We start from the raw sequence: 14168 nt of genomic DNA, 5'->3' as shown, positions 1-14168 counted from the left end.
AGCAGAACTGATCTTGCATTGGTCAAGTCCAATAAATAGGTCTCAGTCTGCACCCTAAGTCCATCACCTTTCTGCCAGGAGTTAGGTAGCAGTTTCATCATAAAGTCCTCTGGAAGTGGGTTTAGTCATTATGTTGATAGGAGCGCTTTAAGTCTTTCAGACTTGTCTTTACAATGTTGTGAATATATAATTTTTTCTCCTGGTTCTAGTCACTTAACTTTGCATTATTTCGTAGAAGTCTTCCTAGGTTTCTCTGCAATCATTTCTTTTATTATCCTTTTAATATTTCTTATAGCACAATTGCAATTCCATTATGTACTCATATACCATAATTTATTCAGCCACTCCTCAGTTGGTGAATATTTCCTTAGTTCTTAACACAAAAAGGATTGTTGTATTTTTGAACATTTGGGTCCTTATTTCTTTTATCTCTTTGGTATATGGACTTAGTGGTCATATTGCTGGATCAAAGAGGATGCACAGTTTAGTAACTTTTGGGACTTAGTTCCAAAATACTTTCCATTATGACTGATCTGGAAAAAGTTCTACCAATAGTACATTAATGAACTTGTTAACCTCTCCAACATTTGTCATTTTCTTATATATTTATATTCTTTTTAAATTTGGAAAAATTAACGCTGCTTTCCTTAAAAAGCTATTTTTAATGCTTCATCTTTAACTGTGGATTGGACTGTATGATTTCGGGGATGCCTTCCAACTCTGATTTTTTGTGATTGCAAAAGAAATTTAAGATCTTTGCTTACAGGAAGAACATATTTTCAGTGGTGTCTTGGACTTATCCATTGGAGTATTCTACCGGCCCCTGAAACTTATAAGGTCCATCTTGACTTAGATTCACTGCCCTAGCCAAGCTGAGAAGCCTGTCAAAATTTGAGTAAGGATTGAACTAAATCTTGTTTGAGAGTCTGTGATTCCACACCATGCATATGCCTAGATTATTCTTACCTTTGCACCTGTCTTTGTGGAATTTCCTTTCTCTTTGTCAAATCATCCACACTGTTCACTCCTTTCAGTCTTGTCTGACTCTTTGTAACTTGTGGACTGTAGCACACCAAAATTGTCCATGGTGTTTTCTTGGCAAAGATACTGGAGTGCTTTGCCATTTTCTTCTCCCGTGGATTAAGGCCAACAGATTAAGTGACTTGCCCAGGGTCACACAGTTATGTCTACACACAGCTGAGTATGCACTGAGCCACCTAGCTCTAACATTAAATTCATCTATATACCTACTTCCAAACTAGGTTGAAAATTACTTCAGAAATCTTCTGTATATATTTGTATTTCTCCAACTAGATTCTTGGGGCCTAGATTGTCTTCTCTTTTATCGCCATTCCAATACTCTCTATATAGTAAAGACTAAATAAAGGACAGAGTAACAGTATAATTTCTGACCTCAGATATTTGAAGCATGCTAACTCAATAGCACTGTGCACTTTTCTCAGAATGATAATTAAAATTATCTTACAATAATTAAAAAAACAACTTGTAGAAGTAGTCTTTCAACAGCACTATAAATAAAGTCCAAAAACAAATAAATAGAACAGAATAGAGATTCCAGGTGCCCCACCCAATACACTTTAGGATAAGGGGAAAAAATCCATTATTTCACAGATTATTTGGGAAGGCTGTTTTCATGATGGGTGGGAAATGAATTTAGACCTATATCTCCTAGATATCTACCTTGATGATCTCCAACTGAATAATATAAAACGTGTAAAAAAGAAATAAACAGGAAATATTAGCAACATCATAAATGTTGGATTATTTTGAGCATTTTTTAAACAAGAAAAACATGAAAGTACCAGTGGGGAAAGTATGTAAAATTTGTGATACAACTTTCATCTTAACTATATCAGGAACTGGTAAAAATTTTCAAAAGCAATTCCTAGCCTCTAATGGATAAATAAATGGTCACAGATTTTGAACAAATAATTCTTAAAAGAAAAAAAATGGTAATCTTTGAAGAATTTAAGAATTTTAATAAAGATGCAAATTGAAACAAATTTGAGTCATCATCTCACATTTTCCAATAGGCCCCCCAAAATAAAAGCAATGAAATTACTAGTCAGACTTCCTTCTTCATTGCTGGTGGAAAACTGAAAATAGAGAATTTTGAAGGGCAGTATGCTGTACTAGCTTAAAAACAATTGTACTTCTTGACCCATTCTTTTGTTGACAATATACAACTTGAAAGTATTTTTTTGTAACTATCCAAAGATCTACAGTTTTGCAAAAAAAAAAAAAAATGAAACTGGTAACAGTCTAAATGTTTAACAGATAGTTAATGAAACACCACATTGCAATTAGGATGACACAAATACGCAAAATATATAGGAATCTGGAAGGACTCTTAAGAAGTCATGCAAAATAAAAAAATCAGAGGGAAGCAGAAAAGTGGGGATTTTTGCAACTGGTGTCTGTGATAAAGGCCTCATTTCTAAAATATATAGAGCACTGAGTCAAATGTTCAAGAATACAAGTCATTCCCCAGTTGATAAATGGTCAAAGGATATGGACAGTTTTCAGAGGAAGAAATTAAAGCTGTCTATAGTCATATGAAAAAATGTTCTAAATCACTATTGATTAGAGAGATGCAATCCAAAAACTCTGAGGTACCACATCACACCTGTCAGATTGGCTAACATGACAAAACAGGAAGATGACAAATGTTGGAGAAAATGTGGGACAGTTGGAACACTAACTCATTGGTGGAGCTGTGAGCTGATCCAACCACTCTGGAGAGCAATTTGGAACTATGCTCAAAGGGCTACAAAAATGTGCATACCCTTTGACCCATCAATATTGCTTCTAGGACTGTATCCCAAAGAGATCATAAAAATGGGAAAGGGTCCCACCTGTACAAAAATATTTATAGTAGCTCCCTTGGTGTTGGCCAAGAACTGGAAATCAAGGAGATGCCCATCAGTTGGGGAATGATTGACCAAGCTGTGAAATATGAATCTAATGGAATACTATTGTGCTATAAGAAATGATGAACAGGAAGACTTCAGAGAGGCCTAGCAGGACTTATATGAACTGATGCTGAGTGAAAGCAGAACCAGGAGATCACTGTACACAGTAACAACCACAGTGTGCAAGGAATTTTTCTGGTAGACTTAGCCCTTCACAGCAATGCAAGATCCTAAAAAATTTCCAATAGACTCTTGAGGCAAAAAGCCTTCCGCATCCACAGAAAGAACTATGGAATAGGATTGCAGAATGAAGCAAACTCTTGTGTTATATTTTGTTTTGTTTTCATGGTTTCTCCCATTCATTTTAATTCTTCTATGCAACATGACGAAGGTGAAAATGTATTTAGCAAGAATGTATATGTAGAACCCATATCAAATTACATGCTGCTTCAGGGAGGGGAGATGGAAGAGGGAAGGGAGCAGAGAAGGAAAAGAAGAAAAATCTAAGATTTATGGAAGTGATTGGAGAAAACTGAACACATAAATCAATTTTTAAAAAAATCAGAACCGATAGAATTTTGACCTTTGACTGTATAAAAAGAAAGCTGTCCAAGATAGGAAATGGCTGGAAAGTTATGCTATGTTGTCTGCTGAAATTCATGAAATTCATTTATTTAAAATGTAAATAGGTGCAAAACAAGTTTGATTGATGGAATGTCAATTTCTTGAGAGTAGAAGTTGTTCCATGTCTGTATCCTCTGAACCCAGCACAGAGCCTGGTAGGTACTCGATAAATAGCTTGTTGATGGCTTGGATTGGTTGTATGGATGTTTACCATGTTTATAATAAGTTATTTTTTAGATTGCTTTACAGTCAAGTGTCCCAGTACATGTCTGAATTCATTGCTACCAGAGGAAAATGAGCCTGGTGGATTCAACTTGAGTTCAGATATTTTGAACTAAAGCCCACCTGGTGTCCCAAGAGTCTAGCATCAATACGATGATCCCCCAGGAGGGGTTAGGGTGGGCTGCCTAAAGAGGGGCAAACTGACCCAGGCTGGAGGCAGCATAGCTTAAAACTTCCATGCCTGTTGGCAGTGGAGTAGGACTTTTTGCACTTTCAGCCTTGGAAAGAGACAAATCCAAGCTCAAAAATTTAAAACAATCCCACTCCCCACCCCAAATAACCTTCACAATGTTAAAGTTTTTTCCAAAATATCACAGCAAAAAAAGGGTTTAAATGGGGGTCAAAGGCACCCACATAAAACCTAATAAAGTGATCTTTAGAAATTGATCTTTGTGTGTACTTAAACAAATTATTTTGAATATTAGGATTGCCAGAGGATGTAGAAGCAGAAAAGTTTGCTTCTCTTCAAGCACACACACACAACCACCCTCCATCCCACTGCCAAGCCTCATAATACATGTTTCTATATAGACACATTTAGATAAAACACTTTATTATTTTTTTGAAAGCAAAAAAGCTTTCAATGAAATAACAAGTCAGGAAAAATGACAAAGTTTCCCCCATGGACACAAGGGTAAACTCCCCTACAATTTACTTCTCTACAAAGACAGGGATGATGCATACATAGGAAACACATATAACAACTCAAACATCAGTATGTAGATGCTGCAGAGTTATTGATGTCCTCTACTGATGTCAATAGAATTGACTGATCGGAGGAACAGTTTTCTTGGCTACATTTTTGCAATTTATTTAATATTTAATTTTTTCTGAATTATATATAAAAAGAATTTTTAACATTCTTTTTAAAAAAATTTTTTTGAGTTCCAAATTCTCTCCCTTCCTCTCCCTTCTCATTGAGAAGGCAAGCAATTTGATACAGATTGTACTAGTGCAGTCATGCAACATGTATTTTCATATTAGTCATATTGTGAAAGAAAATAGACCCCCCCCAAAAGCAAAAAAAAAAAAATATGCTTTGTGGAGTTCAGAATCCAATTCTTTCTCTACAGATGGATAGCATATTTTTTTCATTCTTTTTTATTTAATTAGTTTATTTGTTTTCAGATTTCAACAATCACTTCCATAAGTTTTAAATTTTCTCCTCCTCCCTTCCCCCTCCCTCCCCAAGATGGCATGCAATCTTATATGGTTCTACACATACATTCTTATTCAACACATTTTCATATTAGTCATGTTGCATAGACAAAATGAAACTAATGGAAAAAACTATGACAAAAACCAAACCAAAACACAATATAACACGAGAAAATAGTCTGCTTCATTCTGAATTCCGATTCAATAGTCCTTTCTCTGGATGTGGATGGCATTTTACCTCAAGTCCTTAGGGAATGTTTTAGGTCCTTGCATTGCTGTGAAGGGCCAAGAAGCAGGAACATATGACCAGTGCATGGAAAGTACATTTTCAAACAAACCAATTTTCAAAAATGGAATGGGTTACCTCAGGGGAGTGGTAACTTCCCATGCACTGGTCATATGTTCCTGCTTCTTGGGCCTAGGTAAAAGTCTCTCTTCCCAGAAACAGAATTTCAGATATTTGAAGATTATTATGATCCCTCTTCTCATGGAATCCCTAGTTTCCCTGTTTTTATTGTTTTTCAGTCATGTCCAACTCTTCATGATCCAGAGGACCATACTGTCCGTGGATTTTTCTTGTCAAAGATACTGGAGTGTTTTGGCATTTCCTTCTCCAGCTCACATTACAGAAGAGGAAACTGAGGCAAACAGGGTTAAGTGATTTGCTCAGGGTCACAAAGCTCGGGGGCTGAGGCTGGATTTGAACTCATGTCTTCCTGAATCCTGACCCAGGGTTTGATTTATTGAGCCCCCTAGCTGCCTAATTCCCTCAGATAGTCATAAAATCTTAGCATTAAAAGGGATTGTGGAGGTCGTCCATTTTGGTATTCTCCCAACTTTTTTGATCAAGCACACCCAATCAGTAGAAAATTTTTTGCATGTACCCTAATATGTTTGTATAACAAATTATATAATATACCACTATCCTAATAATTGTGTGTATTATAAAGCTTCTTCAAAATAGATATTTTTATATGGATGAGATGGAGATTAATAGTTGATCTTAGGGCCAGGAGGTGGTGCTGGAATTTATAGAGCAGATGGTCAGGACTGTGCTGTAGGAAAATCTCTTTGAAAGCTATGTGGATGATAGATTGGAGAGAGGGAAGACTGAAGCAGAGAGACTAATTGAGGGACTGTCACAATAGCTTCAGTGAGAAGTGATGGGGGCCTGAAGCTAAGATGGGTTGTGTTATGAGAGAAGGTAGAAGCATTTGAAAGAGGTGGAGGTAGAAGTAACAGGACTTGGAAGCTAGATATCAGGAGTAGAGAATGACTCTGAGGTTGTATACCTGGGTGGCTGAACTTATAGTCCCCCAAACTCCTGGATTGTTTTACATAAACCATTATCTACCTGACATCCCATGAGATACCGCTAGTCTGTATTAATTCCATGAACTAAAGTATAAAAACTTGAATTTATACCAAGCAAAATTTCATCTTACAAGATTTGGGCCATTGTCTTAGCTTGTTGAGATCTTTTTGGATCTTGACTAATCATTCAAAATATTAGCCATTGCTTCATATTGCCTTCTTTGATATCTTCATACTTTGATGAGCATATCATCACTCAAGCAATGTCTTTATTCAAGTGAGTGGGCGCTGAACAGCATAAGACCATGGATAGTTCCTTGGAGAGCTATGATAATCTCTCTCCCAGTTTATTTTTTTTATTTTTAATTTAGCTTTCTTTTTTCTTCTTTAATGTTTATTTATTTATTTTTACTTTGCAACATTCATATCCACAAAATTTTGAGGCCCAAATTTCCTCTCCATCTCTTCCCTTCTCCCACCCCAAAAGGCGGTGCATTCTGATTACCCCTTCCCTCAATATGCCCTCCCTTCTATCACACCCCTCCCTTCCCTTATCCTATCTTCTCTCTTTTCTTGTAGGGCAAGATAGATTTCTATACCCCGTTACCTGTATTTCTTATTTCCCAGTTGCATGCAAAAACAATTCTCAACATTCATTCCTAAAACCTGGAGTTCCAACTTCTCTCCCTTCCTCCCTCTCCACCCATTTCCAATGAGAAGACAAGCAATTCGGTATAGGTTATCTATAGATAGTTTTGCAAAACACTTCCATAATAGTCATGTTGTGTAAGACTAACTATATTTCCTTCCATCCTATCCTGTTCCTCATTTATTTTATTCTCTCTTCTGACCTTGTCCCTCCCCCAAAGAGTTTACTTCTAATTACTCCCTGCTCCCACTTGCTGTCCCTTCTATCATCCTCCCTCACACCACTTCTCCTCTTCTCCCCTACTTTCCTGTAGTGTAAGGCAGATTTTCATACCAAATTGAGTGTGCATGTTATTCCCTCCTTAAGCCAAACGTGATGAGAGTAAACTTCACTTTTTCCCTCTCACCTCCCTCCTTTTCTCTTCCATTAAAAAAAGCTTTTTCTTGTCTCTTTTATGAGAGATAATTTGCCCCATTCCATTTCTGCCTTTCTCCTCCCAATATATTCCTCTCACCCCTTAATTTTATTTTTTTAGATATTATCCCCATCTATTCAACTCACCCTGTGCTCTCTGTCTATATATATATATGTGTATAATCCCTCCAACTACCCAAATACTAAGAAAAGTTTCAAGAGTTAAAAATATTATCTTTCCCTGTAGGAAGGTAAACAGTTCATCTTTAGTAAGCCCCTTAGGATTTCTCTTTCCTGTTTACCTTTTTGTGCTTCTCTTCATTCTTGTGTTTGAAAGTCAGATTTTCTTTTCATCTCTGGTCTTTTCATCAAAAATGCTTGAAAGTCCTCTATTTCATTGAATGACCATTTTTTCCCCTGAAGTATTATACTCAGTTTTGCTGGATAGGTGATTCTTGGTTTTAATCCTAGTTCTTTTGACTTCTGGAATATCCTATGCCATGCCCTTTGATCCCTTAATATAGAAGCTGCTAGATCTTGTGTTATCCTGATTGTATTTCCACAATACTTGAATTGTTTCTTTCTAACTGCTTGCAATATTTTCTCCTTGACCTGGGAACTCTGGAATTTGCCTAAAATATTCCTAGGAGTTTCTCTTTTTGGATGTCTTTCAAGAGGTAATCAGTGAATTCTTTCAATATTTATTTTACCCTCTCATTCTAGAATATTAGGGCAGTTTTCCTTGATAATTTCATGAAAGATAATGTCTAGGCTCCTTTTTGGATCATGGCTTTCAGGTAGTCCAATAATTTTAAAATTGTCTCTCTAGGATTTATTTTCCAGGTCATTTATTTTTCCAATGAGATATTTCACATTATCTTCCATTTTTCATTTTTTGGTTTTGTTTTGTAATTTTTTGGTTTCTCATAAAGTCATTCGCTTCCATCTGTTCCATTCTAGTTTTTAAAAAAACTATTTTCTTCAATGAGCTTTTGAACCTCCTTTTCCACTTGGCTAATTCTGGTTTTTAAACCATTCTTCTCCTCATTGGTTTTTTGGACCTCTTTTGCCATTTGGGTTAGTTTATTTTTTAAAAGGTGTTATTTTCTTCAGCATTTTTTGGGTCTCCTTTAGCAAGCTGTTGACTTGCTTTTCATGATTTTCTTGCATCACTGTCATTTCTCTTCCTAGTTTTTCCTCCACCTCTCTTACTTGATTTTCAAAATCCTTTTTGAGCTCTTCCATGGCCTGAGATCATTGCATATTTATTTTGGAGGTTTTGGATGCAGAAGGCTTGACTTTTATGTCTTTCTCTGATGATAGGCATTGTTCTTCCTCATCTGAAAGGATGGAAGAAAATACCTGTTCACCAAGAAAGTAGTCTTCTATAGTCTTATTTTTTTCCCCCTTTATTGGGCATTTTCCTAGCCAGTTACTTGACTTTTGAGTCCTTTGTCAAGAGGAAGGTATACTCTGGGGATGTGTAAGTTCTCAGTTCCTCCAAGGTGGCACAATTAAGGGAGAGGAGTTTATTCCTCTCCTGGCCTGTGCTGTGGTATGGGAGCAACCACAAGCACTCTTCTGTCCAGGATCTGCGAGTAGGAATCCCTGTCCAGAACCTCCACTGCCAGCGCTCCTCCTCACCCCAGGACCACCACTCAGGGCTGAAACCCCGATCAACTGCTCAGTTCCCCCAGGGTCTTTAAGCCAAGGGCTCCAAAAATGGCTGCTGCTGGTGGGGCCAGGCCACATTCCCTTTTCCCCGAGATGAAAGAGTTTTCTCACTGACCTCTGAAGCTGTCTGTGGCGTTTGTGGGTTGAATAACATGGGAACCGCAGCTGCTGCTGCTGGGGATTCCACCCCTTGAGGCCTGCTCCAATCCTATTCCTGTTGGTGCCCTGCGGCCAAGGCTGGGCTGTGCCTGGTGCGATAGACCTTTCCTGTCTGCCTTCCAGGCTACCTTGGGCTGGAAATCTCTTTCGCTGTGTCATTTTGTGGCTTCTACTGCTCTAGAATTTGTTTAGAATAATTTTTTACAGATATTTTATGGGCAATGGGGGGGAGCTTCTACAGGTTTGTTCTTCTACTCCACCATCTTGGCTCTTCCTCCTCTCTCCCATTTTGACACCAACCCATACACTACTTTTTGGGTCCAGCCATTCAGTTCGTTCTGAAAATCCACCTTTTCTCTTCTAGTCCACATATCTCTTCACTTTATAATAGGTAGCATATATATATATATATGTATATACATATATATATATACCTATATAGGTAGCTTATATATACCTATGTAGGTAGCTTATATATACCTCTAGTATATATAAGGATATTGTCAAATATTTTTCTGGGTCTCTCCTGTATTCTGATTTATTAGACTAGTAACCATGTTTTTTAAAAATTTTGTTAAATTTGTGTGTGTCCAAGCTTTAATTTCTCCCAAGCTGGCTTGACATGTATTGCATGGCAGTTACAGTGCACAACTGGGCCCCCCTAAGGGGACCAGTTCAGAATTGGCTCAATTTGGGATTTAGGGATACAGATTGTATGCCCTTTGAGTAACCCTGTTTTTCAAAAAAGCAATATTGGCTTAGCATAACTGATTTATTGGTGAAGCCACAGTGGCTCAGAGATCACTGCTTCTCTCACTAATATTTTAATAGTTCCAGCATCTCACAGATGAAAGTACTCACTCTTATCAATATAATGTGCAGCCTGCTCATTGTCCTTTTCCTTCCCCCAAGGATACCCCACAAAAGATCCACCCCAACATGCCAAAGGTTCCCCTCCTAGGTTTTGTCGCATTGTGTAAGGACCACTGTAGCACCTGGGCTGTTGATCTGCTCTCTTTGCATTCCAGGATCTCCCTCCCCTTTCTTTGCCCACCTCTTTCCTGGACATAGATTTCATGGGTATAGTTGTTGCCACCTATTTCACATAGGTCCATCAATGGATATGTACTACAGCCTACTTTCACCCATTATATTTCTCTCCAATGCTTTTTTGGATTACCTGCAATTTTTCCTTTTATATATGGTGGTCCAAGATGTATATCCACAAAACATCTCCAGGAAAATACCACTTAAAAAAGATTGTTCCTTGTGTCAGGTTATCTGCTTGGGATCATTAAAAGCACTGCATTCATCTCCCAAATTTGATTTAACCTGCTCTTTTTCAATTTAATTCTGGGCATACAGTAGCTTATTATCTTGGGCTGTATATAATACAATGGTACCCTCAAGGGCTAAGGTAAATATTTCCAACTCATTGGCTTTTATACTTCATTGAATATAGATTTAGAGCTTGAAAATGCCTTTGAGGCCATCTACTCAAGCTTCTAAAGTTACAGAGAGAGCAAATAGCAGGGATGGGATTTGGTCCATAGTCCTCTCACTCCAAATCCAGCGTCTTTCCAAAACACACTTCTGTTGTCCTTTTCTAATGCTTTACCTTTTCGTATCTGTTTTACCTTCTAGATGCTAGGATGACTGTTATTACTTTTCTAATCTACTGTCTTCTTTTATTGTTGTTCAGTCATATTTGTCTCTTCATGACCCCATTTGAGGTTTTCTTGGCAAAGATACTAGAGTGGTTTGACATTTCCTTTTCCAGATGAGGAAACTGAGACAAAGAGGGTTAAATGACTTGCCCAGGGTCATATAGCTATAGTGTCTGAGACTGTATTTGAACATGGGAAGATGGGTCTTTTTGACTCCAGGTCCAGCACTCCATCCACCATCCCTACCTTCCTGTCCTTTATACGTAAGTCTAAATCGATGAGCTTGGAAGTGAGGCCTTGACTCAGCTTACATAAAATGCATTGGCTTTGTGAAAGTCATGTTCCTTATAGCTGTGGGCTTCCCCCCCACTCCTAACTCTGTTCATGTCTATATTGTAGATAGTTAAGGTGACCAGAAATTAAAAACATTCAAATGAAAATTTAGTGATACATATGTTATATAATTACAAGGCCAATTTAATTTAATCACCATGGACTTTCTTCTGCAATGTGCTTTCAAGATACATGTAAAAACACAAAATAGCAAAACATTTAGTGAATTTAACCAGAGCATATAAGAATACTTTATAAACTGTGTACATTGACACTTAACATTATATTGTAAATACAGATATGAAGCTTTAAGAGTTTTTGCTACATGTATTTCCATTCTATTGCTTTAAATGAAAGGGAGGAAAATGGAGACATTAACAGGTGCCCCTCCATGCCAATTAACTACCATAGAGTACCCTCAAATCAAGTGCTAACAGCAGTAGGAAAAGCTGGGGAAAATCAGCCCTGTTGGACAAAACTTGAATCTTCACGAGTTATCTCCTAGTGAACCATGATAACTCATTTGTCTTTACAGTGTAGTGATATAGAATACAGTTATGCAGAAAAAGCAAATTGCTTCTCTTAGGAGCTTAGATCATTTGGTTCCTTTCTACGTGGCCCCCTTTTTTGTTTTTCTTTTTCTGTGCTTTTAAGCACTCAGCAGTTTCAAGGCACAATCGTATAGACTCAACATGGTCTCCATGCCTTGTGAGCATGTTTCAATGTGACAAGAACAGTTAAAGAAATGAATTCACTTCTGTGTTGAGTTTCTCAGAGATGTTTGGCTCACCAGAAGTAGGTGGTATTTTTCTCATTTGTTACAGAGATCAAATTCCATTATGGTGGTAACCCTAGGGAACTTGATCCGAAGACCCTGGCCACACCTCTGAAATGAGATTTCTTTGAAAATACACTGGTGTGCGATGAAAAGCCACAATCCATTAGGGGCCACACCCAAGTCTTATACAAACCTGGATTCAGAACAATACTTTTCTGGTACTTAATATTGTGTTGTGTTTTGAGTATTGCTTGAAATATTACAACAGAGATTTCCCTTATTGTAAAACTATCCTTTACGATAAAGTCAGCTGCAATGGTACTTATGGTTAACATACTATTTTCCAAGCACCAATAATAACAACACAGCAATAAGAACATTTGGCTCAGTAAAGCCATTGCTTTTAGATTTATTTACTGACTTAAATATGAACACTCTACAACTGAGTTGCTTGTGAATGGAGATGGCATGGCTCCAGGATCCTACATAGCTTCGCAGTAGGGGCCTACAGTAGTATTGTGCTCCTAAAATCCTACCCCTATGGCTCCATTTGGTACTGTAGGCCCTTTGTCAATTCATTGGTGAATCTACCACATTCCTCATAGCACCGCTAATGGCATTAATTCCTAGACATCTTGCCCTTGGTATTTTTCTACAGTCTGCACCCTTCATATGACCTCTCCATCTTCTGCCAGAATTCCTGACCTCTGTAATTTTAGCACGCCAAACAGTTTGAGAAGCAGGTCCAAACTGGGAGGACAGACGAAGACTCTACTGTAAGCACTAAGGAAAGCTGAAGGAGAAAAGACTGGCTAGTCATTTAAAAGAAAAGAAAAGAAAAGAAAAGAAAAGAAAAGAAAAGAAAAGAAAAGAAAAGAAAAGAAAAGAAAAGAAAAGAAAGGAAAAGAAAAGAAAAGAAAAGAAAAACAAAAACCGATCCATTGTTCTGAGTTCGGTGAGACAGCATCTGACCTTACCCTGACGTAGTGACTAGTAATCTTGCCAAAACCTGTTTCTGTATTTTACCCTGGCCCTGTCAGCCAATGTAACTTTAGATTTTGACCAATAACTCTAGCATTGATTTCTCTAAACCCTAAAAACTATCTTTGTAGTCTCTGTACCACCAGCCTCTACCACTTGGACCAAGGCCTTGCAGGCAACCTTAAATGTTGATTGATTTTGATCTCATTCTTATGAATTCACTTAGGAATTTCCATTTTATTGGGCAAAGTGGGTTCCATTTTTTTCCTTAGAGGAACTACTTTGTATTCATTTTTATGTTACATAATGATATCTATAGACCCCATCTCAGAATAATATATTTTTAAAACTAATTGAAGTAAATGTTAAATTTCAGTTAGAGTTCAGTGAAAATATTTAATCCTTTCCCCACCCCCCATCTCAAGTTTATGACCTCCTGAAACCTAAACATGCAAGTGTGTCAACCCTAAGTTAAGACGTTCTGTTCTAAAGGCTGAAGAATGAGAAGTCATTCAGAGGTCAGAGCTCCCAAGTGACAAGATGGAAATACACTTTGCTGGACCAGATGACAGATGGTCAAGACCTCATTTGGCAGGTTTGATAGACCAGGAGATGATTCTTGTCTCCTCCAAACCCTGCTTAGCTGTGATGAAGCCATCAGGTTCTGTTGGTGAAAGTTGAGGAAAGACCTAGAGTTTTCTGATCCACCTTAACAGGTAATTGAAATTCCATTTTGGAATTTCTGAGCAGCATCATTATTGGCATGATTCTGGTATGATTTTATGGGTATCTTAAATATTATTGAGGCTTTTCCAGATACTTTGAGTGATTCAGGAATATCCAGTTCTATAGGAAAGAGATGCCCCCATCTTAGGGAAAAGTCCATGGAGACCAGGCAGCTGACAAGACAGAGTGGGCAAAGTGGAACTGGCCTGGCTTGTTCATTACACATCCTGGAATGGGGGTGGAGGGTGGGGAGCGAAGTTCTGATGGTTTACTTTACATGAAGGATAGATACAAAAGTCAATAAAAATAAGGGGATAAACTGTGACGTCAGTCTATCAGAATGGCTTCTAAGATACATGTAAAGAGGAATCTCAGAACATGAAACCCGGGTGATCACATTATAATCTGATTTCACTTGGAATGGAAAATGAAAGTCCACCCTGAGTGCACTGAAGTTTTGCGTGTTCTCTGGTATG

At 37.7% G+C, this 14168-nt stretch overlaps 1 pseudogene; it reads right to left on the bottom strand.

Annotated features, from left to right (window-relative positions):
* Positions 1 to 13174: 13174 nt before the first annotated feature.
* Positions 13175 to 14168, bottom strand: part of LOC140516683 (carboxypeptidase M-like) — a 101691-nt pseudogene continuing 100697 nt past the window's right edge.

Source organism: Notamacropus eugenii, chromosome Y, assembly GCF_028372415.1.
Source record: "Notamacropus eugenii isolate mMacEug1 chromosome Y, mMacEug1.pri_v2, whole genome shotgun sequence".
Lineage (NCBI taxonomy): Eukaryota > Metazoa > Chordata > Mammalia > Diprotodontia > Macropodidae > Notamacropus > Notamacropus eugenii.
The sequence above is the reverse complement of the archived record's forward strand: the minus strand, read 5'-3'. Positions and strand labels throughout refer to the sequence as shown.